General features: G+C 43.0%; 1 protein-coding gene across 1 annotated transcript in view; it reads right to left on the reverse strand.

Annotated features, from left to right (window-relative positions):
- PRDM1 (PR/SET domain 1) overlaps window positions 1-24,350 on the reverse strand; it is a 283,483-nt gene that overhangs the window by 211,079 nt on the left and 48,054 nt on the right. The window lies entirely within an intron of this gene.

Raw genomic sequence — 24,350 nt, forward strand, 5'->3', positions numbered from 1 at the left:
AGAATTACTCCAGCCATTCTATCTTTGGAGCTCCATTTTTTTCCTCTCATCCCAGCAAACCATGGAAGAGGATCAAGATGAGCTCAGACTCCAGGAAGTTTTTCAGGATTTTTGTCATTCCTTAATCACTCAGAGAACTGATACAGCCGGAGCCCAGGATTGCAGGAAGGATTCCTGAGCAGTAGAAAACTTGATGTTAAACAGGAATCAGTCATGACACACCTTGATGAGAGGGTGGAGATAATTTGTTTTGTTATTAATATTTGACATTCAAGTTCATCATGCGGAGAAGGCAACCACACTGCCTGGAAAAGAGGCTGCAGGCGGCACAGAACCTTACTCACTCCATTGCATAAGGGGCACATTTGCATCCATCCAGATTCTCTTCTGGTGATTAAAAGGTGCATTACACAACCCGGTGAAAGAGCGAGCGCTGTTGGATGATACTCGGCCTGTCTCTTCCTGAGCTCCGCCATGAGCTCTCGTCCTCAGCTCTACACACATGGGCCAAGGATATTGCCTCCCCACCACCCTGCTTGTGGCTGGGACCCTCATGACAGACACTGTGGCCTTGGAGGGAGATCGGCAGGGCCCCGATGGCGCGGCAGGAGCGGGGAAGGGCGGCTCCATCCCCAGAGGGAGAGGGGTGTCATTAGGAGTGCCCGCGCCCGCTCATCAACAGCCCCTGGCCGCCGACCGCAGCCTGAGTCACCGGCACCTGAATGAAAGTAGTTTTGTTGTTGTTTTGTCCTTTCCAGCCTCGAAAGAGTGCACCCCGCCAGGAGGGCTGGTGGCTGGGCCAGGACTGCCATGCTGGGCTGCGTCAGGCCAGGCCGGCTCCTGCCCTTTGCCTCATGGGTGAGGGCTTGGCTTTCCTTAGGTCAGGAACTCCCTGCCTGCTCAGGTAACAATGACGCCTCATGTACACTGGAAATCAGAAGCCGGCTGGGATCTCCCCTCTGCTTCCATCCCACTGCGACACCCTGCAGCTTCTCGGGTGGCTTTCCCAGCCAGTTTCAGAAAGTCAGGTGTCGGAGTCACACCGCCAGTGGCTGCAGTAAGAGCACAGATGCTATGTTTGCAGGAGCGCGTTCCATGGCGGCTGGCTGGCATGGGGCAGGCTGCATCCCTGCCGACAGACCCACTCAGCCTCTAAAATTGGGCAGGACTTAGTACTGGGTGGAGAGAACATGTTTGATTTCTTCTTTTGCCACCACAGCTCAGCGAGGTCACGGAAGGCAGGCTTGGTTTGATCCAGTGCTCAGTTTCCCTGATATTATTGGTGTTAAGGGGTGTTAAGCTTTTCACCCATTCTGTTCTTCCCAGCACTCTGAATGTTAAAAACAAGAGAAATACCTCTCAGCCCTAATGCTCAAATCATAGGAAAGCGCCTGCCCCATTCCTCATTTAATGTCCTGCTTCATACTATAAACAATGATCATTACAAGTTGCACCTTGCTTGTCCTCTGTATTTTTCCCCATCCTCTTAGACCATAATTGCCATTCCCTCCCCCTAATTACTCCACCCTGGCTTAAGGTGCAAAGAATGGCCTTTGTTTGGCAAATAAAGGGTAGGCAGAGTTTTGACGAACACATTGCTGTTACGGAGATTCACCCAACCTTATGTGGTTGGCTCTTCTATTTTCTGTTAAAGCCAAGGCTTCAGTCATTTCCAGCAGAGACAACCGGGAGGACTGACCTACAGACCAGAATGTCTGCCCTTCTACTGTATAAAGGGGGATAAAAGCTACATAAATATTTAATTTTCAATCTCACAATAAGCTGTAAACAATACGAAATAAAAGTGAGTACGTACAATACAAAAATAGCCTTTCTGTTATCTTTAAAAAACTTTTAGGCATATCAGCTGTAGCCTGTGAACAGGCTATGTTGCCAGTTAATCATCTTCTTTCTGTATACAAATTTGTATATAGGCATTTTTAGACTTTCCGAATGAAAGAATTTGTAACCATAAAAATCCACATATTCCAGATGCACAATTTTATGCTCTCGGGGCTTGGTTTAAATTGTTTTTCAGATGTACACATAGCTTTGGCATTTTAAAATTTGAGGATACGTGAATAATTGTGTGTATAATTTTACATAAACATATGTGTCTGGTGATTGAAAATATAGCTTTCGTTCCTGTTATTTGCATCTAATAAGAATAATTATGAGGATATTCAATAATCATTAATATATAGGGCTTTACGTGCAAGAAGTTCATGAAGATGCAAGGTAGCTGGATTGCTATACTGAACATTTTATAGAGCTGTACTTTGAGGGACTTTTTCAATTAGAGATTTAAAAATTCCGCTATTGCACACCTGTGGTCTAAATTCTTTCAGATCTTCTACATAATTCTTGAACAGGTTAAAGGAGATTTCTCCATTGAAAGCGTTACTGAATTTGGAGTAAGAAGAAGTAGGTATGATCATGAACAAGGTTAGTCTGGCCAACTTCAAACAAATAGTCACATCTTTTTGAACAGTCTATACATGCAATAACGCTACATCTGTCCCAACACCACGCTATCGGCAGATAACTGAAGTCAGATGTGAAAAGAAGGGAAAATCCATTTAGATCAGCGGTTTTCCAAACTTCGTATGCATCAAAGTATGCAGTGACAGAAACTACTCTAACTTCCGGCAATGGTGCATGTGGCATTACTCTGGATGTCTTTCTGTTTCACTCTGTGAAGACAAAAATGTTGAGAGTGTGGTGCAAAGATGGCCCCCTTTCAGGAACTATCATGGGTCCAGCTTGTCTGCCTAGGCTGGTATGGAAACTGTGGTAGGAGTACCTCCAAACACTGTGACAAGGGCTGTCAGATGAAGGCCTCTGTGACGAGGCCTTGCCCTGACAAGGACTTGAGAATGGAATGGTGGCTGCTGGAGGAGTATGGAGAAGAAAGAGAAAGAAGATAACAAATATGAACTATAATAGCAAGAGATGACAATGTTTGTCCTGTGTTTCCCTACAGAGCATGTTTCAGGAACGCCATTATCTGTAGAAGCCATCCAGGTCCAACTATATAGTTTCTTCTGATGGACCAAAAGTGACCATCTTTGGCTAATGGTAGGGAACTGCCGACTCTCAACTCTCTGTACTTCTGCTCTGTTTCTTTTTCCCACATGAAGGCAGCAATAGCAACAGCTCCCAGACCTCCGTAGCTCCCCTTTCTCTTTTCTATAGAGTTGCATCCATGACAGTTAGGCTAGGTTCTATTCTGAAGTGACTCATGTACTAAAGTTTGGGAACCTTCAATCTAAATCACAGCCATTCTTTCTCTTTCTTCAGAAAGGCATGTTTGGCCTTGGAGGATACAACCATGCATAGCTTGTTTCCAGACTGTGTTCACCTGCGGGATGTGACCAATCTTTTTCACAATTGCTTACCAAGCCAATGTTTAGGCCTGCTCACATCCAAACCACCCAGTTAGCATAGTCACTCTCTCTCCGCCCCCTGTATGATTACTTATGGCTTCTAGCATTTGTTATGACACAGATTTAAGTCTTTGTTACAAAAGCAAACCATTAACTATTCCTAGGAGTTTTGTGAATGTGTAGACACGACACTGACTAGCACAGCAGGAGTGGTTCAGGATATTGTATTTTAGCTTTGTATCTCAAGGGTGGCGTAAATTCAGGAAGAAAAGACTTGTGGCACATGATGAAAGTTTCACAACATGGGGCATTATAGCATGATATTACACTGGTGTCCACCTGGACGGTAGGAATAACATAACTGTGTGGTTTACTTTTAAATTTATCCAAAATATCATATAAACACAGATGAAACTGGATACACCTTGGCTGAGGCGTTACTTGACTGTAGAGGATCTCTCTAGAAAGTGTAGACTTGGTCATTGTCTTGAGAACTCACAAATTCAGACTGATAGTTCTAAAGGAAGCCTAAGAAATCATCCAAGCATGCCCTGTTTTGCGTGTAAAAGGTAAGGCTTAAAACATGAAATTAGAAACAGAAACATCAAGCATGTGGATCCATTAAAACAGGGCCTGGTCACCCCAGGAGAACAGGATTAAGCAAGCTTGATAAGGCCTGGATTTATGGCAGTATATCTTTAGGCCTGTTCTGTCTGATACAGGCATTGAATTATTGGTATTCTGCTACTAAAGGACACTTGAGTTATGTGAACAAATCTTCTAGCTATTAAATAATTCACTTACACAGTGATTTCAGCTATTCTGTTAGTTAAATTATACTGAGAAATACCCAGGCAAGCAATACTTGCTTTATATGTGGGTATCAATTTCCAGATAAAGTTTTGCATGTAGAGCACTACTTGCAGGCTCTGTTTGTAGGAGGTGTTTAATGGGAAAGAACGTTATGCATATGTATATACACATACATACACATATACATATAATATACATATGTATGAATATATGAGAGAGAGAGAGAAAATGTGAATGTTGCAGTTTTGCGTGTGCTGTTCTCAAACACTGAACCGTATGTATATAGGTAAGACATCCTGGTTGCCCTTGTGCCACCCAGTGCCAGGAGGCAGCTCAGAGCACTGTTATTGCCCTGACTAATCCTTCCTCCATTGCTCAGGCCAGACATCCACACATGTGCACCATACAGCAGCCCTACACATTACTACAGATGCTTACCTCAGCTCCGCAGTCAACATCTGCAGGGGCAAGACCACAGAAAGAGGTTGTAAGGTCCTCATTATCAATGAACACAACACAAATGGTGAAAGTAACCTTTTATTTGCATGTGATATAGAGACATACACACTGCAAACACATGCCACACATCATAAAAGGACAGGATACTTGGGAGATCGCAGCAAAGAAACTTTAGCATCTGCTTCCAATAACCAGCGTAAATAGTACATGCTCTGAGTTTCTCATGGTGTTTCTGAGCAGAATTCCAGAAGGGCTGCACACACGGCACAGCCGGGCTCGTTAACACCACCCGCCATCGGCACACCACCGGCAACGGGAACCCGGCCTGGCCTGGCCCTGCTCATGGGGCAGAGCCGGTGGGGACAGCTTCGCGCCCCACTTCAGCTCGCTCACTGCTGGAATGCCCATTGCCGCTACAAGAGGAGTAGTGTGCCAATGGCCAGACTCACTCAGGCTTGTGAGAAAGCCTGTGCCAAAAGAGGCGGAAGGGTGCTCAGGAGGACAGATGGAGTTTTCTTGCTCTGGGGTCCCATGGGTGCAACGTGGGTCCTGTGAGCCACTGCTGCTCGCAGTCTACAACGCAGCACAACCTGGCACAGAAATGCCAGATTCCTGGAATTACTATGCTAAGCACAACATGAAAATGCTCAGAGCATTGCTGTCCAGGCAACACTCACAAGTTAAATCTTCTGTAGATTAGGACGCGTTCTGGAGAAATGAGAAAGAATGCAGCCAGCTAAGCAAAGACAGGTGTGCGGCTCTGCTGCCTGGCATGTAAGAACAGAAATGATTGCGGGAGGAGATGAAAGCCTTGCTGTGAGCACAGGTTGGCCTGTGGCAGCACTGGTGCGGCTGTACATACACAGTACCGAATAGCAAAACAAGGACCGCACTTCCCCAACACACACACCACGGGCAATTATTAAACTAGCTGGAAAATGTATCTACACCAGTTCCCTTGCATCATAAGGCAATTATTTTAACTCAAATATCTCGTTTCTCTTTGTTAAATATTGTAAGGTTGTTTCAGTCATTTGCTTGGTTTCTGGGTAAAAAAAAAACCTGAAACCTTAGTCCTGTATAGCTTATGACCAAAATAATCACACACCTAGGACTAGTATATTGGCAGAATAGTGGGAGCCATTTTCAGCATATCAAGACTTCCTCTGAGCTACATCTGTTAGTGATATGGCAAGTTTTTCTTGCCCCTGTCACATCCAAGAGGCCTGTAAAGAAGGAGGGAAGAATGCTGTATGTTATGTGCTGTGCAGGGCAATGGTTTTCTACTAGTGGCAATATTTACAGCGTGTCCTGGACTGGACTGCCCACCAGCAACGTTCACAAGTGGCAACCCACCAACTATTAAGTGCTCTGAATCTCTTTGCTATGCAGCCTGTTTTTAATGGGTGGGATAGCTTTTACTGTTGTGTTTACTTCACGAAACATTCAATTAGCCAGATTCATCATCAGCATATTTGCTTGTACTGCCTTTGTGTTGGGTGCTTCATCAAGCTTTTCCTCATGTGCACAGTTTGCCATCTGCTTGTAGGTTGTTCAGAGACTCTGTGAAGATTCTCTCTCTCTGAGAAAATGTGTGCTGGTCCATTGAAGTATTTGCTAGTGATGCAATGGCAGCTGTTATCATCACGTCATATGTGTGCGGGTGGTTGCAATACATGGTATATAGGTTGTCAAAATTTGCCAGGAAGATGTGTTTTTGATTGTGGTATTGTGTGCATGTGTGGTACTGCTGGAGCAGCACGCATAGGACTGGAATACTACATGAGTACTATGCGTGAGTGCTATATAAACCACATACCAGAGTGGTTACATGCTGTATTGGGTGACAGTAACACCATATTCACACAGCTTTTTCACAGATCTCTTTATCAGCTGCCCATTTCTGACTATTCCTTGGGGCCCTGGCTATTTCCATGTGTGTGCTGGGCAGTGGTCTTCACCAAGAGCGCTCTCACATTTGGAAATCAACTTTTCCTTGCCAGCACTTTCCTGGCTCTGGGTGCCAACAGTTCAAGGCTCTGCGGGACAATGGTTCATTTCCAATGTCTGTCAGGATGTTTATGCTGTTTATGTGTAGGCCTTTGTCACCTGGTATTAATTGGATTGTGCCCTCTCTGCCTTTGAAGGCACAGAAGGCTTCAAACTCCTTTTTATTACACATGGTGCTGTGGCCTGTAATACTAATCAACTACATTTGGATACACCATGTTGTAAATACGGGATATGCAGCACCCCACTGCATCTTTGGAGATCAAATGGTCTCATGGTGGCTGAGGCCTTGCCTGCAGTTGTGACTTTCTTTTCTTGCTCAGAAACCTGTCTGCTACACTTTTGCGTTCAGACACCGTTAGCTAAACCTGAGGAAGCCTGTAACCACCACAAAATTCGTTTGGTTTCCTCCCCTCCTTACGCAGAAGTGCTGGTTGCTCTGATTGTTGCTTTGCAAGCAGATAACAGTTTGGCATGGCACACACTGGCACACACTGTTTATGCTGTATTCCCTGCTTTATTTCCTCTCATCTGTAAAGGCAACTATTTATCTCTCGTGGGTATTGAAAATGATGTTTATAATCCTGCTTCCAACCAACCAGGCCGGATGCGTAGTGCATGGTCCATATTAGTATGGACCTCTTTGGCAAAGATACCAAACACCGCGGGAAGGGTCCTGATATCACTAATTAATAGATTATGCTTTATCCCTACTCTGGTGTTTTGCCAGGTGATGACGGAGCTGATAAAGGAATTCTGCACATTGTTGCAGTGACTGGCCTCCCCTCGTCTTGTCTGATAGGCGCGTTGGCCATCACATACTGTAGCATGATCAGCAACATGTCTTTTGTTTGCTCAGCGAGATTGTTCTGCATTTTTGTCCTTTCCTCTCTTCTGGGTCGAGCAGCCCCAAGTCACAGCAACCCGTGAACGCCGTGCCGGCGGGCACGGGCACTCGGAGCGACGTCACTGCTGCCTGTTGGGGCACAGAAGCTTGGGGCTGATTAAGTTTTAACTTTTGAGTCTGGAGCTATCTGTGTGGGCTCACAGCTGGGGACTACAAAGTGCTATATGGAATTGGCACAGAGAAGAAACACACAGATTGCCTGCTGTCAGGACATCTGTGTCTTTTTATTTTGGGTACATTTAGCACTTACAGTGTTTCACATCTGTCACATATGCAGTATGGCACTGACAGTGGTTACCGTTATATTTACATTTTGCCTCAATCACATTTGTTGTTGTTGTTTACTCTGTCTGCAAAGCCACCTCCTTGGCCCCACACATTTCATTCGTTAGCACCAGGGATGCCTGGCACTGAATGTTACCAGCAGTGGACGTGGTGACACACACATGGCATTAACAACATGGCATTCAGCTAGTGTATCAACCCTCCATCATTTGTATTCTCTTTATAAATGCCACCTCCCCAGTTCTATCTGGACCTACATCATCTTGTCCTGCACAGCACTTGCGTGGCACAGGATAACTGAAGAACAGGCCTGTAAGAGACCCCAAGTGGTCTGAAGACCACATTAGTGGCTTAGTGTGTCCTGATCAAAGTACACCCACAACATAAGCTAGTCTGGACAGACATTTGTCTAATCTAGTCTTTAAAAAGTCTAAGCTACTCTTAAAAGCTCTCAGTGACAGCAAATCCAAAATCCGCCTAGGCAATATTTTTCATTCTGTACATAAGAATGTTTTCTGTAAACTTTGGCTGGAAAATGTAACTTGTCCTTTGAGACGCAGCACATGACTTCAGAGTCAGCTGCTGATAACTCTGACAGAAAAGGAAATATAATGATCCATCTCTCTTCCTCCTTCTCAAATGAATTCATCACTTATTTGCTAACTTCCCTGTCATTTTAAGCTCCAATCTGGAGTTTTGCTTAGGTATCACCAAAGGCCATCATCCAGGGTTTAGAGGCATGAAGTTTAATTGATGTAGACACATCCACCTTGTGGTCATTTGTGCCTTTGTTCCAGAATATGGCCAGGATTTTTCTTCTGCTTGCAAATTCACAGACTTTATCCCTTCCTTTATACATCTCAGACCCTCAGGTTTGTCCTTTCATTGGTGATGGCATATGTTCCCTGATTCTGACCGCATTGCACACAGATTGGGAATAAAGTATTGCCTTTTTACACCATATTGCAACTACTGCTGCTCCCCTGGTAGGCTTTTATCTACACTCTGGCCATCTCTGATTGCAAGCCCTATGGAGCTCCCTGATGGGATCAGAAGGAGCAAGTGAGCTCACCAGGGGAGACATTGGATCACCTCCTAAATCGTCAGCGCTGAGGCTGTATGGACTAGCACGCAAAGATTAAAAGCTGCAGTGCTTGCTCTGGGAAGAGCAATGAAACTCTAATGGGGTGGAAATTTGCCATTGCTTTTGCTAGAGCTGTTGAGAAAATGAGGGGAACAAGAGGATGAGATTCCTGGAGCCAAATCCGTCCTTGGAATATATCACATCACAAGCTTTTCTTGTGACAGAATTCTTTCATTATTATTTTTTAATTAAACCGTCCTTAAAAATAATCCTTTCTTTTAAATCACAAGTCAAAAATGCAAATGTGAGCCCTGGGAACTCAAAAGTCTCAGGCTACACAAATTTCTCTCATCTCTGCTATGGAAACAACAAAAGATGAATACACAAGGAATGTCTGTTAAGGATAAGTTTTAATGATCATCTGCAACTTGTTATTCCATAATACATGCCATTAATAAACTGAATTACCCCCAAAAGTCTGTCCTGCGAGAAGTGCTATATTTCCTGCATCTGCTGCATCTGTTTTATCACATTTCTGCATCCTTCTGAAAGCACTATGTAACGTGTTAAAAAAGGTTTCAGCACAAAGCAATCACAACTCAGGTATATAATATCTGAGTCTTTCCTCTCTTTTCTTCATAGCCCTTTTATTTCACTTTTTACTGCTTCTGTTTGTGAGGAATAGCTTCTGACTGAGGAAAGCTCAGTCTACCTCCTTTCCTCTCTCTGACTGAAAATCTTCATTTTGGTTGGGGGTTCAAAACATTAAACCTCACCCTAGTAAATGGTAGAGCCACCAACAGATTCAAGTTGTCACATGGGTTACTTTGCTCCAAGAGTTCTGCTCCAAGGCCACTGAAGTTAATAGGATACTTTTCATTGCCTGCAGTGAAAACTGGCCTGGGCCTACAGTCATGCATAGTTAGTAACTGGGAGATGAAAGGGCTTCAGGTTACCTCCCATTCTCACATTTTTAGTGGACTGTTTTCCCTACCCATGTGGCTGCAAGATTCTCATTCCAATCTGCTCTTATCTTGATATGGGGGAAAACTGGTTCTCATAATGGTTTCATTGTGCTATGGCATACATCCCTCTTCACAGAATTAAATTAACCTCTGTCCTGTTCAGATATACTATTATCATCATTACTATTAAATTAGTTGTTTCTGAAGCAACTGCAGACAAGACACCGAGCCAGCCCCTCTGGCCGCATTCCACAGGGCGAGCTGCAGCCCACAGTTCCAGCCAATGTACTGGGAACTGCCGCACCACCGTGGCTCAGGCGTGCCTCTCCTCTCTGATTCCTTGCAGCTGCCCCTCATGCCCGTAAGCTGCTTTCTCAGGAAGGTGCTAGAGAGGAGGACTGAAGACGTACAGCCTTATGGTTACATGGGAGAGGATCGGGAGGGCTCTGTTCCCTCCCATGTCCCTGGTTGCCAGCCGGTTCTTCTGCTCCTCATGTGCAGAACGGCTATAATGTCTTCTGCCTCCTTGCCTTTTTGATTTCTCCAGTATGCTGTCTAACAGACATTGCAACTCCACCTTCAACGCAAGCGTAGCTTTCTATCTCCCTTACCTTTTCCAAATGTTATTACCATTGCTAATTTTACAATATACTTAAAGAATAATATTTGTATGGTTTTCCTCTATGGAGTTATTGTATATTATATGTCGCTAAGTTATTTACTCATGAATGGATTGATATAGACAATGTTAGTTTCATTTAGAAAAAAGGTATCCCTTGTCATAAATGTTTTTATAGTGCCATAACTTGTACTTTTTATCTTAGGCAAGTCTTAGTTTGGGTTTTCTTGGACAGAGAGCAGTAAAACTCCCATTCTTTGTGTTTTAAGACTTGTTCTTAGACAACTGGCATTCTTACCAGCAAAAATCTGGGCACAGACTGAACTTTTATTGTAAAAGAAGCGTGGTGGAAAGAAACATGCTTTATAAATGCAAAAAGCCATGACAGAATCCTGGATGTGCAAAAATTAAATAAAGATAAGAAATAAGTAAATATATATGTATGACAAATATATATGTATATATGTGTACACAAAGCCAATCTCTTTTTCAAGGACAGGTAATGATTTCATGATGTGAACAGTTGACTTGGTTACAATAAGACATATGGTTTCATAAATTCAATACTTACTGTGGGGTATTTGTTCAAATTTTAATGCCACACAGTGTTCTAAACTTATTGTGATGAGAAATACCAGCTGATGATGAGAAGCAGAGCTAAGAGCGCTAGATCACACCAAGCTTTGCAAGGATCCAGATAGGTGAAGCTGTCAAACGGTCACCAGTACGTTCCAGCAGACACGGTAGCGTGGAAGCCTCCTGGCTGCTCTTCAGCTCTGGTGGCTTGGTACCAATTTAGCGTGGTGGAGCAGCCATTTGATATGAACCACCATGTCTTTGCCTTACTGGTAGAACTGAAAAATGTTATTAAAATCTAGGCATTCGGGCAATACACGGAATGAAATCCTGTACCTGCTGTGATCAATGTGGATTTCGCTAGCGGCTTCAAAAGGCCAGGATTTCACCTGGAATGTTTTAGTCCCCTTATTTTGAAATGAAAGACACATTTTTAAACTTAATTTATAAAGGACCCTACCTTAAATCTTGTTTATATGTACAGTAGTGCTACCAATCAGCTTTTCAAGATGCAAACCTTTATAAATTAGTGATTTCTTTTGTTATTGAGACAGTAATAATGTCCTAGGTGATAGCATTTTTGAACGAAAGAAAAGAAAAATGGATTTGAGTTTCAAGTCTTTTCTCAGGTTTTGATTTGAATTCTTGCTTGTTGTTGACATTTGTCTGAGCTTTATGCTGCCATCAGTGTGATCATGTAGAATACCCACAAAGGCTCTAACCAAAGCAGAGCCGCTTATACTCATATACATGTAAACTCAGACTTACCGATTCCATCAGCGAAGGAGCTCACCTGAGGCATGTCATTCCCCTGCCCCTCTGTAGTTCTAATGTGTTACTTCTGAGATACAAATGCCTGGTTTTAGAGGCTTTTAATTAAGTAGCCAAGGCTTGTATAAAGCTCAGTGCACTGGTTCACAATAAATAGCAGTTTTTAAAGCTTAGTCTCTATTTCTGCTTGGGGAAAAAGTAATTAAAACATGTAGATTTTGAACTGTACTGTGAATACCTCGTTTCCACTGGGCTATATTTTTAGCAGGGAACCATTGCTGACACCCAGGCTTGGGAAGAGGGCTCCAGATAGGTTGGAGAGGATGCAAGAGGCGCCATGGGCTGGAAAAATGTATGCAAGGGTTTTTGTCTGTGTGAGAGGCCATGATATCAGGCTCCAATATTGTCTACGTTTTATATAATATTTATTTAGTGACTGTGTTAGATGAGTCATGAGGTTTTTAACTAGACTTCACTACAACTTTCATTTTACAAACAATTGCCTTGGACCCTGCAACCACTGATTCATGTGCTTTTCTTTGTGCGTGGCAGCGAACGGGAGCACCCACGGTATAAGAAATGGAGCATGTGCATAAGTCTGCACAGGATCAGGGCCACAGAGGTGGGTGATACTGATTTCATGCTTTCGACCCTAGCCAAAACATTCCTTTTTTTTTAATAGCTTGCTTTTCTTCCTTAATCTGTAAAGCAGTCTTTGGCCGGTGACAGCTGTGAGAATTCTGAAATCCATCATGTACCATGGGGACCTTTTCTGATTTCTGTTCCTTGTAATGCACTTAAAGCAGCACATGGAAAGTGAATAGACGGAATTTTCTGTTGGTGAAAAGAAACAGAGTCATCCAGAGGAAGGGGACCCGAGAGAGCCAACCTCAGAGTCAGAGGAGAGGTCTCGTTTTGCTCCAGCAGTTCCTTCATGATTCTGGGAGTGTTTTCCCCCATACAGTTGTAGTTTTACCAGCTTTGCATTGTTCCCCTGCAAACCCAGCCGGTCGTGTGGCCTGTATTCCATCTCAGCATTTGGGAAGCCCTGTGATAAAGCTGCAAAACTCTTCTATTCTTAAAGGGATTGAGATGTTGTGGAGTCCCCAAATATGTTTCTCATACACATGTCTGTGGTTCCAATTTGTTTTTCATCACATAAGCATGAGTAACAGAGTAAGTTATATTAGGTGTATTTGATGTAAAATAGTCAACCCTTTTAGCTGGCAGGGGGAAGGGAGAGACTTCACTGAGGTTTGTAACGTACTAGAGACGCATATTAGAAAGTGAAAACCAGACCCCACGTTGACGAAATGATTTAAAATAATTTCATTGAAAAAGTATGCTCTACAAAATTAACACTGTCTGCCTCCTATTCCCAGATACACTCATATTTGAAGCAGATAGAGGATTATCCTTTTGGACATGTTAGGATTCCCTTTATGGCAAGGAAAATATTCTTGGAATAATAGACATATGAGAGTAGCTGGGCTGAGTTATAAGGCTTCCTACTGAAACTGATGGAGAAGGGTTTCCCAGATCAGTGGACGAAACCTGGGAGATAATAATTGCTCACCAGACTCCTGTGCCTGTTTTCTGGGACAATGGCTTACACATTTCTTCAGCAGCACAATGGCCTTGCCCCACCTCTGACCTGTTTCTCACCTTGCAAACTATCTTCATATAATCACAGCCTTGAGAGACCTCCTGTTTGCTGGGTTGTTGAGGGAGGCTCGGACATGCATTCTTACTCTACATTTCCAGACTATGTGTCTTTACTGTAGATGGAGCCCTCCAGAGTGGTTGAAGGTGAAAATGTGGTTTACCCTAAAAGCCCTGTATCAGCCATGCCTCCATGGAGTCTAAGTTCAAGAGACAAATAACATGCAGGCCTCTCCAGCCTGGTCAACAGAGAAAAGTAGTCACAGAGTCAATCCTTCCACCTGGAGGATGAGTCATTCCAGCTATCTCCTAGATATTTGCTTAGGATGGGAGTCACCTGTCCAACTTTAGACATCTCTAGCTGTCTAAATCAGAGGCGATTATGCAGACTGCCTTTATAGTCCCACCCTAAGATCAGTATCTAAAGTAATTGGGGTGAATCGCCCCCTGAAGGCTCCTCTCTCTTCCCGTTGACTGTTACACGAATAATGTTAGAGTAAGCAGCTCACTTTGAGATATTTAAACTGAGGTGACATGAATAACACCCCTTCAGTAAACGGTCTGAATACAATCCTGTCGTATTTCTATGGACTGTATTACACGCCTCTGTAGACTCAACTCTACTCTAGGAATGCCTCATTATTTTTCTTGAATTTAAGCGTCATATTGCTCCATTTTATTCAATATGATAAATGGTCTGAGAACAAGTCTGCATGTCTAGAGAAGACAAAAGCCACTGTGTAATGGAATAGTATGGATAGTATTGCACTTTAGTTAGCAACCATACATTCATTCCCTGACACAAGAGCATCAGCAATGCAGAGAACAGTGCCAGTTTGAATAATGTGTCCAAAATCAGTGAGAGCATTGAAGTGTGACCCTGGACAGACATTTTTCATGGGTCTTGCTTGGTGACCAGTCAGAATGGGAAATCACTTCTGAAATTCAGCAGCATAGATTTACTTTTGCAAATGGTAGGAGAATTGAAAGCTCTGAAAGCTCTGCAAGAGCCTGAATACCGCCAGGGTTCTTAACATGTCTGAGAGGGAGGATCATCTGCAGCCTTGAACACACTAAGTATAGACAAGAGGTACATAAGCAGTCAAAGATAACACCACTTCATATCAAGAGCTCCCATCCAGCCCTCCAAAGGAATTTGAACAACTGCTAAGGATTTCTAAAGTCTGTACTTGATTACTGCAGGACTTCAGATACCCCCTCCAGATATTTATGATCCTTCACTACAAATCAGTGGTTTAAATATACCTAAAAATAACGCTGTAAAACCTTCTCCAAGTATCTTAGATATAGAATTATTATTAGATTTGTTTCTGTTTTACAGATACATTCTTTAGCCCAAGCTATGTGTTTCAACACTCTCTCCTTACATCAAGGGCTCTTCAGGGCTTTTTCTATATGTGCTGAAAGACACATCTTTACCTGAGGCTACTCTGCTAACTTCTTTGAGCACAAAGTACCTCTGGATAATTTAACCACGTGAGGCACACTCAGAAGATTTGGCAGATTGTCTCAGGCATTTGGAGTTAACCAATAATAATGTCCCTGCTCCTAATCCTCCAGATTTCTTCTAAGTTCGGCTTCTATTTGTTCTTAGTGAAATGCATGGCTTTATCTTATTACAGCAATTTGATTTTCATTATCTAGGTAGGCTGCTGTGTCAGCAAAACGCAGCAATTTGGAAAGGATGGAACAGACTGCGAGTCACGGATGAATGAGTGATATGTGGAGAAATAAAAGAAGATAGAAGAGGGTATGCTGAGTGATCAAGAAAGCTTGGGAAAATAAGGTGAGGCCTGTGGCAATTAGTTAAGAAATATGGCTCTTTGTTTACATGGTTAAGTAGGGGAAACCTGCCTTTTTCCTGTCACATATAACCTGTGCTTAGATGGGCTAAGTTGGGCCAGAAGTGTGCTGTAAAACAGTTTGTTTAGAAGAGGCTAAAGTACTGAGATGACTACTGATCGTGTCTAAGCCATTTGACAAGAAAAAATACATGGCAAGAAATCATCTACCACCAAGTTCCATTTCAAAATCTGCTTTTGAGATGCATTTCCTTTTACCACAAGAAGAGGCCTGGAAGGTGGGGAAAACTGATCTCTTACTTATGAACTTTCATTTAGTTATGCTACAATGCCACAGGCATTCCTTTGGAGATACATGGTTTCAAGAGACAATATGTAAATTGGTATAGGCATGGAGAACAGCATATTCCTTTTGGTATCTAATTAGCTCCAATTGAAATAATTTTCTGAGCTGAGTGTCTTTAACGTTTAAAATCTATCGTATGTATTTTTCTATGTATAATCCGATGCTTACTGAAAGCAACGGGGCTACATCTGCTGTAGTAAATAAGATAAACCAAGGACTATCCTCTGTCTCTGGTGCCAAGTGGTGTGGCACAGCTTATGTCCATATTGCTCAGCTTTCCTCTTCTTCCAGAAGAACAGAGTGACCACGACCAAATTGCCATTGGGAATGACAACCCATGGGTCTGAGCCCTGAATGCTGCCTGACAGTGTCAGGGAGACACAGAAGCAGATTGTGGAGCATGCTAAAAATACGTGGGATAGTCCTATGCCAGTACACCTCCTTAATTTATTAATCCAGATATAGCCTGAGAGTCTTTTGGTTGGCATTGGTGGACTACAAGTGGGTGAAAATGAGCCATCTACTGTGATGTCTCTGTAATCCCTTGAGATTCCCGGAGCATATTGCTTACTGGTAAAAGGGACCTCCATTTTAAAAGAGAAAAAGGAATTTAAAGGCTGCTTTGGGCATTTTGCCAGCTGCATAGCAACATCTGGTTGGCATTCAGAGGCTTCAGGGGCAGCTAATCCTGCTCTGAGCAGGATTAACATCCCTGTTTAAAATGTACTCTTGGTATGTCTGATGGAGCCAGTATTTTGGCTGTCCAGAGCAGAAGGAAAGAGCGCGAAGAGGAGGGCCTGTGTGGCTGTCACATAGCATTTCCATCCCCACGGTGTTCTCTATGGCTTCGGTGCTTCACCTGATAAAATGAAGAAGCACCATAGCTTTAGCAGCCCTGCCAAATACTCATTAAATACTGTAGAGATGACTGCCTATCTCTTCTTTACTACATAATCTGCAAGTGAGAGCACTTATGAGCATGGGATGAAGTTATTTACAGAAATATTGCACTGCTTTCTCTAGCGTAGGTGAGCAGGATGATATTCAGCACAGATGCCTGTAAATCCCAGTTGCGTTGTTTGTAAAACTGTTTTTGTGAAGGAAATGAGAGATTTGTTTGGAGCAGGATTGTAGCAGAACTCATGGATGAGCTCCTACACAAAATTTTCTCATGCTTTCCATAGTGATGGGCACAGAAGTTAAATGTCCTTGATTCAAAGTACCTCTGCTGACAGTGACTGACTGATTTCTTAAAGACCAATTCTGCTGCTAAATTCAACTGTTGGAAATGACGGGACAACACAGAAGTTTGACACTGCCTTACAAATTCTGGAAGACCTTGTGCTTTAAGTAGATTCTCTTTGAAACTGGAGTGCTGTGGACCTGTGAGAAGCATGGCAAGCCATAGCCCATCCTGACCAGATGCGAGGAGAATGGTTTCCTGTGACTCCGGGGCACCGGCCAGTATGAAGACACAGGGAATTGCACACACACTTTACAGTTTGCCCCTGGGCACCTTCATGAGGAACACATACAATGAAGTGCTTATTCATTAACAGTATGTTCTGAACATGGGAAGCACTCATATTTGCAGGCACAGTTGCTTCTACATCCTTTCCTTTAACTTTGTGTGGAAGAGGAATTACGGGTGTACTTCTCCATGTGACTGTCAGAGGCTGCTATGCAACTGCCGGTGGAAATTGGTTCGGCTCTGCTGAGGATGCAGTTCAAATTACAGCTCAGCTGAGTGTTTGGCCTAGTATGCTCAGATTTATAGATACCACCAAGACTATCATATCCAGGTGCAATATTTGCATACTTACATGCAGTATTTACATATTCAAGTACAGTATTTACATGTTCTTTATTTTGCATGTCGAGACTTTTGACAAATAAAGGAAACACTTCAAACTGTGTCTTTATTTTTGTTTCCTATGTCTCAGATTTTCCAGAAAAATAAGTTGCTACATCCCCCTCTTTCATCCCTGAAAAGGAGCAGGAAAACGAGCGGCTTTCCTGTAGCAGCTGCTGCACCTGCTGTTTACAGCGAAGTTGGACCACAGCAAGGCTCCTTTTCTGGTCCACAACATTTCCTCTAGCAGTCAAAGCCGACACATCAAAGTGAAAGCTCCGAAGGAGAAAAACAATGTGACCTATTGTTCCAAGAAAACAAAATAAATCATTTCTAGGAAGGGAGTAAAATCTCCTAACTGGATTTTTAAAACATTAATATTGAGAAGAAGACCGCAAAGCAAAACGTAAAGTAATGTGTGGTTGTGAGGATACTAGACACGGTAGATTTTCTAGAGTTTCACTGTACTGTCACTTGATATGTTCTAGCAATAGGAGCAATGCATACAATCCGTGCCATGATTCTTTGTAGATACACATCGCAGCTCTAGATAGAAGGCAGTGTTGAACCCTCTCATTTGCTTCTGTTTCCAGTTTTGAAAAGTCCTGAATTCTGAAATTCTTCAGTCTGATGAGGTTTGGACCTATTCTTGTATTTGTGGTGTTTCTTCTTTTGTTCTTCTTCCTTTCTGTTGTTTGTTATTCTTACGATGGAAATACCTTGAGGTTCCCACTGAGGGCCCCATTGTGCCAGACAATTACAGTGCACAAAGAGGTTATGATGCAAATAGAGGTACCGGTGTGTGGTAGAGGAAACAGAGACACAGAGAGTGGAGAATCAGCTTGCCTGTAGTCTCCTGAAAGGTCAGAGGCAGAGGTGCTCAAAACCCAGACTTGTGTTGCCCAGCTTGTAGATCCTTTTTAGTAGTGGAGGAAGCCATATGAAGATGCTATGTTGTTTCACCTGGATGAGAAGTATTACATTTTTTTCAAAACCTTAAAATACAACTTGCTTTGCTGTAAGGAGGAGGTGTAGAAACATATACCTGAACGCCAACCATGATTTCTTAAGAAACTAAATGCAATCTGGAAGATTGCCTGCCACCATGAAATCATATTATCCAGAGGCACTTGCGTTACCTCCCCTCTCAACATAATTAGTTTTGACCTTGTGACCTAGATGCAGGTAATAAAACCTTCAGCTTTCTTCCAGCGGTACTGCTGCAGCCACGCAGCTGTGGAGTGGTGCACCTTATTTCCTGTGATCCCAGTTTGGGGTTCTGGTCAGAAAACTGAAGGCAGAGAAATCAAAGGCTAGTCCCTGCTTTCTAGATGCTGTTTAGGGAGCCCTAGCATCAGAGAAAAGGAGACAGAGCAGAAAAGTCTGTCTAAAACTAGAGCTTCTCCGTGAGTTTACTGGAAAGTGTCTGGAGTAACAGATGCAGAACAGTGTATGCTTCATTACCAAGTAACCAACTGAAACAAAAGCAAGGACAGTTGTTTCATAAGAAATGGAAATCCAGAACTTGACTCAGTTTCTTCCCATTCTAATGAATGTCCAGAGGAAATTAATGAAAGCTACTACAAATTTCATGAAGAAAATGGAACAATCCCGCTGCCTTGGTTTAATGACTTCCACACAAAACCCTCACAGGGCTGGTATGTTCTGCCTACTGGGTTCACAGCGCCTGGGCCAGGCCTTCATAATACTCACAGGCTGAAAAACTGTGTCTCATGTTCTAATTTTAATGCACTGAACTGAAACATTTACAAAACAAATACCGAAAATAATGGACTTTGGATTGGTCAAGAGGTAAAAGCACAATTTATAGAGTTCAGTGTAGAGATAACTAGTGAACTTTGATGGCCATTAAGAAGCAGGGGATCAGAAGGCTCAACTCATTGCCTTCCCTCCACAGCATTTACGCTGATGAAACCATGAGCCAGGTGAAAGCCAACAATTCTTAAAGGTCAAATATATACAATCCTACAGTGCACTAGCTTGATAAAAAGTTCCAGTAAAGAGGCCCCTATTTCTGTTACTCTACTGTATTTGATCACCTTGTGATTTTAGACTATGCCTTACTCAGAAAAGCTAGAAATTTTGCTATACTTTCCCCCATTAATGTGAAGAATCATTACCAAATGTTTTAGAACTGCTTGTACCGCCAGATCATGTCTCTTGCTATCAAAAAAAGAGCCATCTTTATCAAAAGAATATAGAAACTCCTTCATAATGCAACATGCATTTATGTAATTATACCACAATCTCTTGCAACTGATGGCATAAGACTACCACCAAATTCTACCTGACTGTAACGTGGTTAGATATATTTGACCATCTAAGAACTGCAAAAGGCTTTGAGGGTTTTTGCTGTATGTGTACAGTGTTAGTACAGACAGGTGGGTGCTATGTGTGGCTAAGGCTTTACAGGAACATACCTAGTAAAGCTGTAATACAGAAATGATTTCTAAGGCAGACAGTCACAGATGGGGGCACAACTCCCTTTGGTTTTCACTGAGGCTTAGGTACTGTTGTACACTTTCTTCTAGTTCCTTCCGTCCAAACTAAAATGTAAGGATTATGGGCCTTATCCTGCCTTCATAGACCAGTGAAAAATACTGGGAACAGCCTATTCCAACACCTGGAAAAAAAAACATCTTTACCTGGGGATGCCTTAGAAGAAACCTAAACTAAGACAGATGAATTCCGGTGAATCCGGCTGAAGTGCTTTAAGGTATTACCGCCCTGCTGTCGTCTGCTGCTCTTGCAGCAGCTGCCCACGTCTTCAGAGAGTCAGCAAAAGGGGATGAAGACCTATGTCCCGGCTGGTCCATCACAGAGATGAGCCCATTAACTGAGGGCATCTTTGTGGCAAAATGGGTTTACCTCTTTTTTGCTCTGCTGCCCCACTGCCAGGCAGCAATGCCACCAGACAGGCAGCCACAAGCAGCTGGGGTACCAACATCCCCAGCTGTGGGTCAGTCATAATCCTTCCTTCCTTCCTTCCTTCCTTGCTTCCTTCCCTTCCTGTCCTTTTCCTCTTTTTTCTTTCCCTCCCTTTATCTTTATCTCTTTCTTTCTCACGGTCTTTCTCTGTTTCCTCCTATTTTTCTGCCTCTCTCACCTTTCTGTCTTTTTTTCTCTTCCTCTTTCTTTACTGCAATACAAGAGTTAGGTCTGAAGAGGAAATCCACCTCCGTACTCCCACCAGCAACCTCCCAGACAATTAAGAATTTGTTCCCCCTCCCCCACAACCTCCTTTTTTGTTTCGCTTTGTTATTGTCAGCTGGTCTCTTGGATTAGGGTTTGCAGCTCTCTCTGGGCTCAGGAAGGCTTGGTAGCTTGGCAGGATTTCTTGCCAGATCACTGATCCTAATGTAAGTGCCAGAATCCTGCAGTTTGCATAATGCTAATTTGCTTTTCAGCCCAACTTGCCAACTCACATGCTGCTTAGCATATCAAGTAGCAGAAGGAATGCCATGTGCTCTACCCCGAGTGAGGAGGAGAGTAATTGGATAGATACCCACTACCTGAAATTGAAACTAATCTAACCAACCACGGGTATGAACCTTAATGCACTGTTGAGCTTTTGGTAAGAGGTTATTAGACTGAAACTGTTTCAAGCCAATTAGTTCCTTATTCTCAAAGCTCTGATTGTGGAGTTTTCACTGGCATAATAAGGTTACAAATGCTGCCTCATTACGGCAACATTCATTCACTAAGACCTAGATCCCGCCATCCTTACTCATTGTGAGTAAGGGTAGTAGAACTGGACCTTAATGCCTGTGCTAATGAAATGCTAGACATGTCAGGGTGGGGCGATACTGAGAGATATCACCACACCTAAGGGATGTTGCCAGTCACCGGGCTAAATGCCAAGTACTTTCAGTCGACTAGGCGTGGGGCTATCTCATTGTATTACCACACATTGAAGTGTCTTATTGCAATACTGGTTCTTTCAAAGCAAAACAAAACTAGACTGCCTAGAAAAAAAAACAACCACCCCACACCACCTCTGTTTTCATTCTAAGCTGCACCCACACTGATGCTAATATAACTGCAGCATGAGTCCAAGAAGGTGGGACTCTTCTCTGAGTTTACTTAGGTGTGTAGATACATGATCTAAACAGGTTGTCCAGGCTCTCTCTCCAATAAACGGAGGGAAATGAGTACCTCTGAAGAAAGATCGATCCTTTCTGCATGAGACACTTGTCTTAGGCAGGGTGAGATGGACCACGCTCTGAAGGTGCCAGAATCTCTCCCTCAGCTGAAGGGCAGCCTAGTCAAGAGCGTCTGAACGAGATACTTTCAGTCAGCTGAAATTCGTGGAAGTGTACCTCAAACTTAGTGACAGAAATAGAGCCTGGTTTGCTTTCCGACTGATTCCTTGTTCACAGACAGACAAGGACTGCGGTCACAGCTCTTGCACCAGTTACCTGATGCAACACTCCCAACCCCTCAGGACAGGGACCACGTCTGTGAGACGCACCTCTTGAGAGCTCCCAAGCAGCAATGAATAATAAGGGTGCTGTGAGAAGCGGCTTTGATTTTCTCTCTTTGGTCAGCAGGAAAGCAAGTGCCCTGGCTCAACAGGTCATGCAGACACCCTCCTGGGAACGGAGCTTGCTGGTTTGTGCAATGGGCTCACTCACAGGTACTTGGTGAGCAGCTTGCTGCTGACATTGTCCCAACGCCCAGCGAGCGGCACCTCAGCATGTGGGAAGGGCTTCAGAGGAGTGCTGAGCGCACAGTCTCTAATCTAGGAGGTGTGGAGATTAGAGGGAAATTGGGTAAGGAATTTACAATGAAGGCTATGAAAGAAATTGGCCAAGTAAGACGTAAGCAAGAATTAATGCCCAAATAAAATGGCTTTAATTTCTTGATCTTCTGTTCTTGGATGTTGTTTTGTTTGGAAAGTGTAAAGGTGAAATTTTGCCAAATTTGTCTCTCTGCTTTGTCCTGTGTGATACCTTCCCCTGTGATCCTCTCCATTTTATACAGCTCCACATGCGTGGAAGGGCCAGGGCTGAAGAGATTCATTATCCCTCCATCAAAGCACTGGTCATGTATTGAGAAACTGTGAAACATTTCCCATAAAGCACTATCTCTACAAAAAGGCTCGGTCTCTAGGAAAGGATCCTTTGGCAAGGAGCAGTACCAAAAGTTGTGACATGTCCCCTGTGCAGACCCTTCTTGCTTCAGGCTGGTTTGGCCTGATCACTTGGGTTTGGAGGACCACAGGAAGATTAAAATTGTAACATCTGATGGGCGTCTGAAAGATGAGTATTGTGAAGACAGCTCCACCCACTGTCTTAGGACTTTTGAGGCCTGAGAAAAACGTCAAAATCTAGCCATTTATTCCTGCGTCGATGATGTGCACTTGCTGTCTCACAGGACAGTGCTGTTGAACTCAAGGCAAAGGTGCGAGTTGCACCCACTGTTGAGTATTTCAGTGGAGGAACACTGCAATGGGAAACCATCCTTTCATAGGAATCACTAAGTATCTGCCCACTTTTGCCTATTTAAGGCAAGTAGGTAGATGTATACAAAAATATATTAGATTTTCAGCATAATATAGTTTTAAATAATTCTAGAAGATGGGGCTCCACTATTGCTGGCTTTCAAGCAACTGCTTTCATTGGGATATCTGGGTTTACTAGGCCTCAACAGGTAGTACAGCAATGCACGTGCTTATGGGATTACATGGTAGGGAAGTCAGATCACACAAAAAAATCCTGCCCAGCAGCTGGGTCCTGGGGATGAAAAATCTTGCAGAAAGTGTTCTAGTGTGGGAAAGTATGGGATTAATAATAAACTTTTAGAAATCTTTGTGGTTAGTTATGTTTCTGGTGAGTGTGGGGTTAAGAGAGAAGGAAACCTCATTATGAACAGAAAATGATTTCTCAGGAATTGCTCTTAAAAGAAACAGTCATAGTAAAGCTGCATTTCCTTTCTTTAAGCATGCATACGTTTCTTCTCTTTAGAATCTCTGATTGTTCAGCTGAAGACAGTGGTAATTGCCCACCCCAGTGACTCAGCATTCTGGGAATTTCCCAAAAGTGGTTTGAGTTGAGCTATGGTTTCTGCCAGCCTTTTCCAGCCTTAAAAAAGTCCTTTTCTCCCCAAAATGGGCCAACTTCTTTACTTTCTTAATTCAAAGATAGAAGGGCATTTGATTAACAACGATGATAGACTATGCCTGTTTGACGTATGTAAATATGATTTTATCAGAGAGCTATTTTTCTTCCCTGTAGAAAATATTGCTTTCCTACTGTATTTTACATACTTGTGGCAAATATATAGGGTATAGTACTAGGTTATGAGGTATTGGATTGTAGCTTGACAGCCAGGAAAGCTAATCAGTTTAACAGAGCCAGAATATAAACACAGAAAAGAAAGTAACTCAAGAGTGGAAGCTAATGAAGAGGAGAGGGTCAGTACAGTCAAAGATGCGTGTGAGTGAATTGTGAATAACTAAATCAGTCAGGCAAAGCACTACAGTGCTGACCATTCGCTGTTGCCATCTTCTTAAATATTTTCTTACCTCCTACTTTCTTTCTAATATCCCCAAGCTACCTACTACTGTAATATTTAAATAGTAATTATTTTCCTTTTCTGTTTAGCTATTAAAATCTTCCCTCCTTTGTGCTGTGTGTGTACGTGTGCATGTTAAAACGCAAGCTAGACATTGGAAGCTAAAAGAGGTTGTAAGACATTTTTCTTTTTTCCTGGATTTTTAGGCTTGCTGTATCTCGTGTGTGTACATGTGTATGCATGTGTGTATGGCTA

This window comes from Rissa tridactyla, chromosome 3 (assembly GCF_028500815.1).
Source record: "Rissa tridactyla isolate bRisTri1 chromosome 3, bRisTri1.patW.cur.20221130, whole genome shotgun sequence".
NCBI classification, from domain to species: domain Eukaryota; kingdom Metazoa; phylum Chordata; class Aves; order Charadriiformes; family Laridae; genus Rissa; species Rissa tridactyla.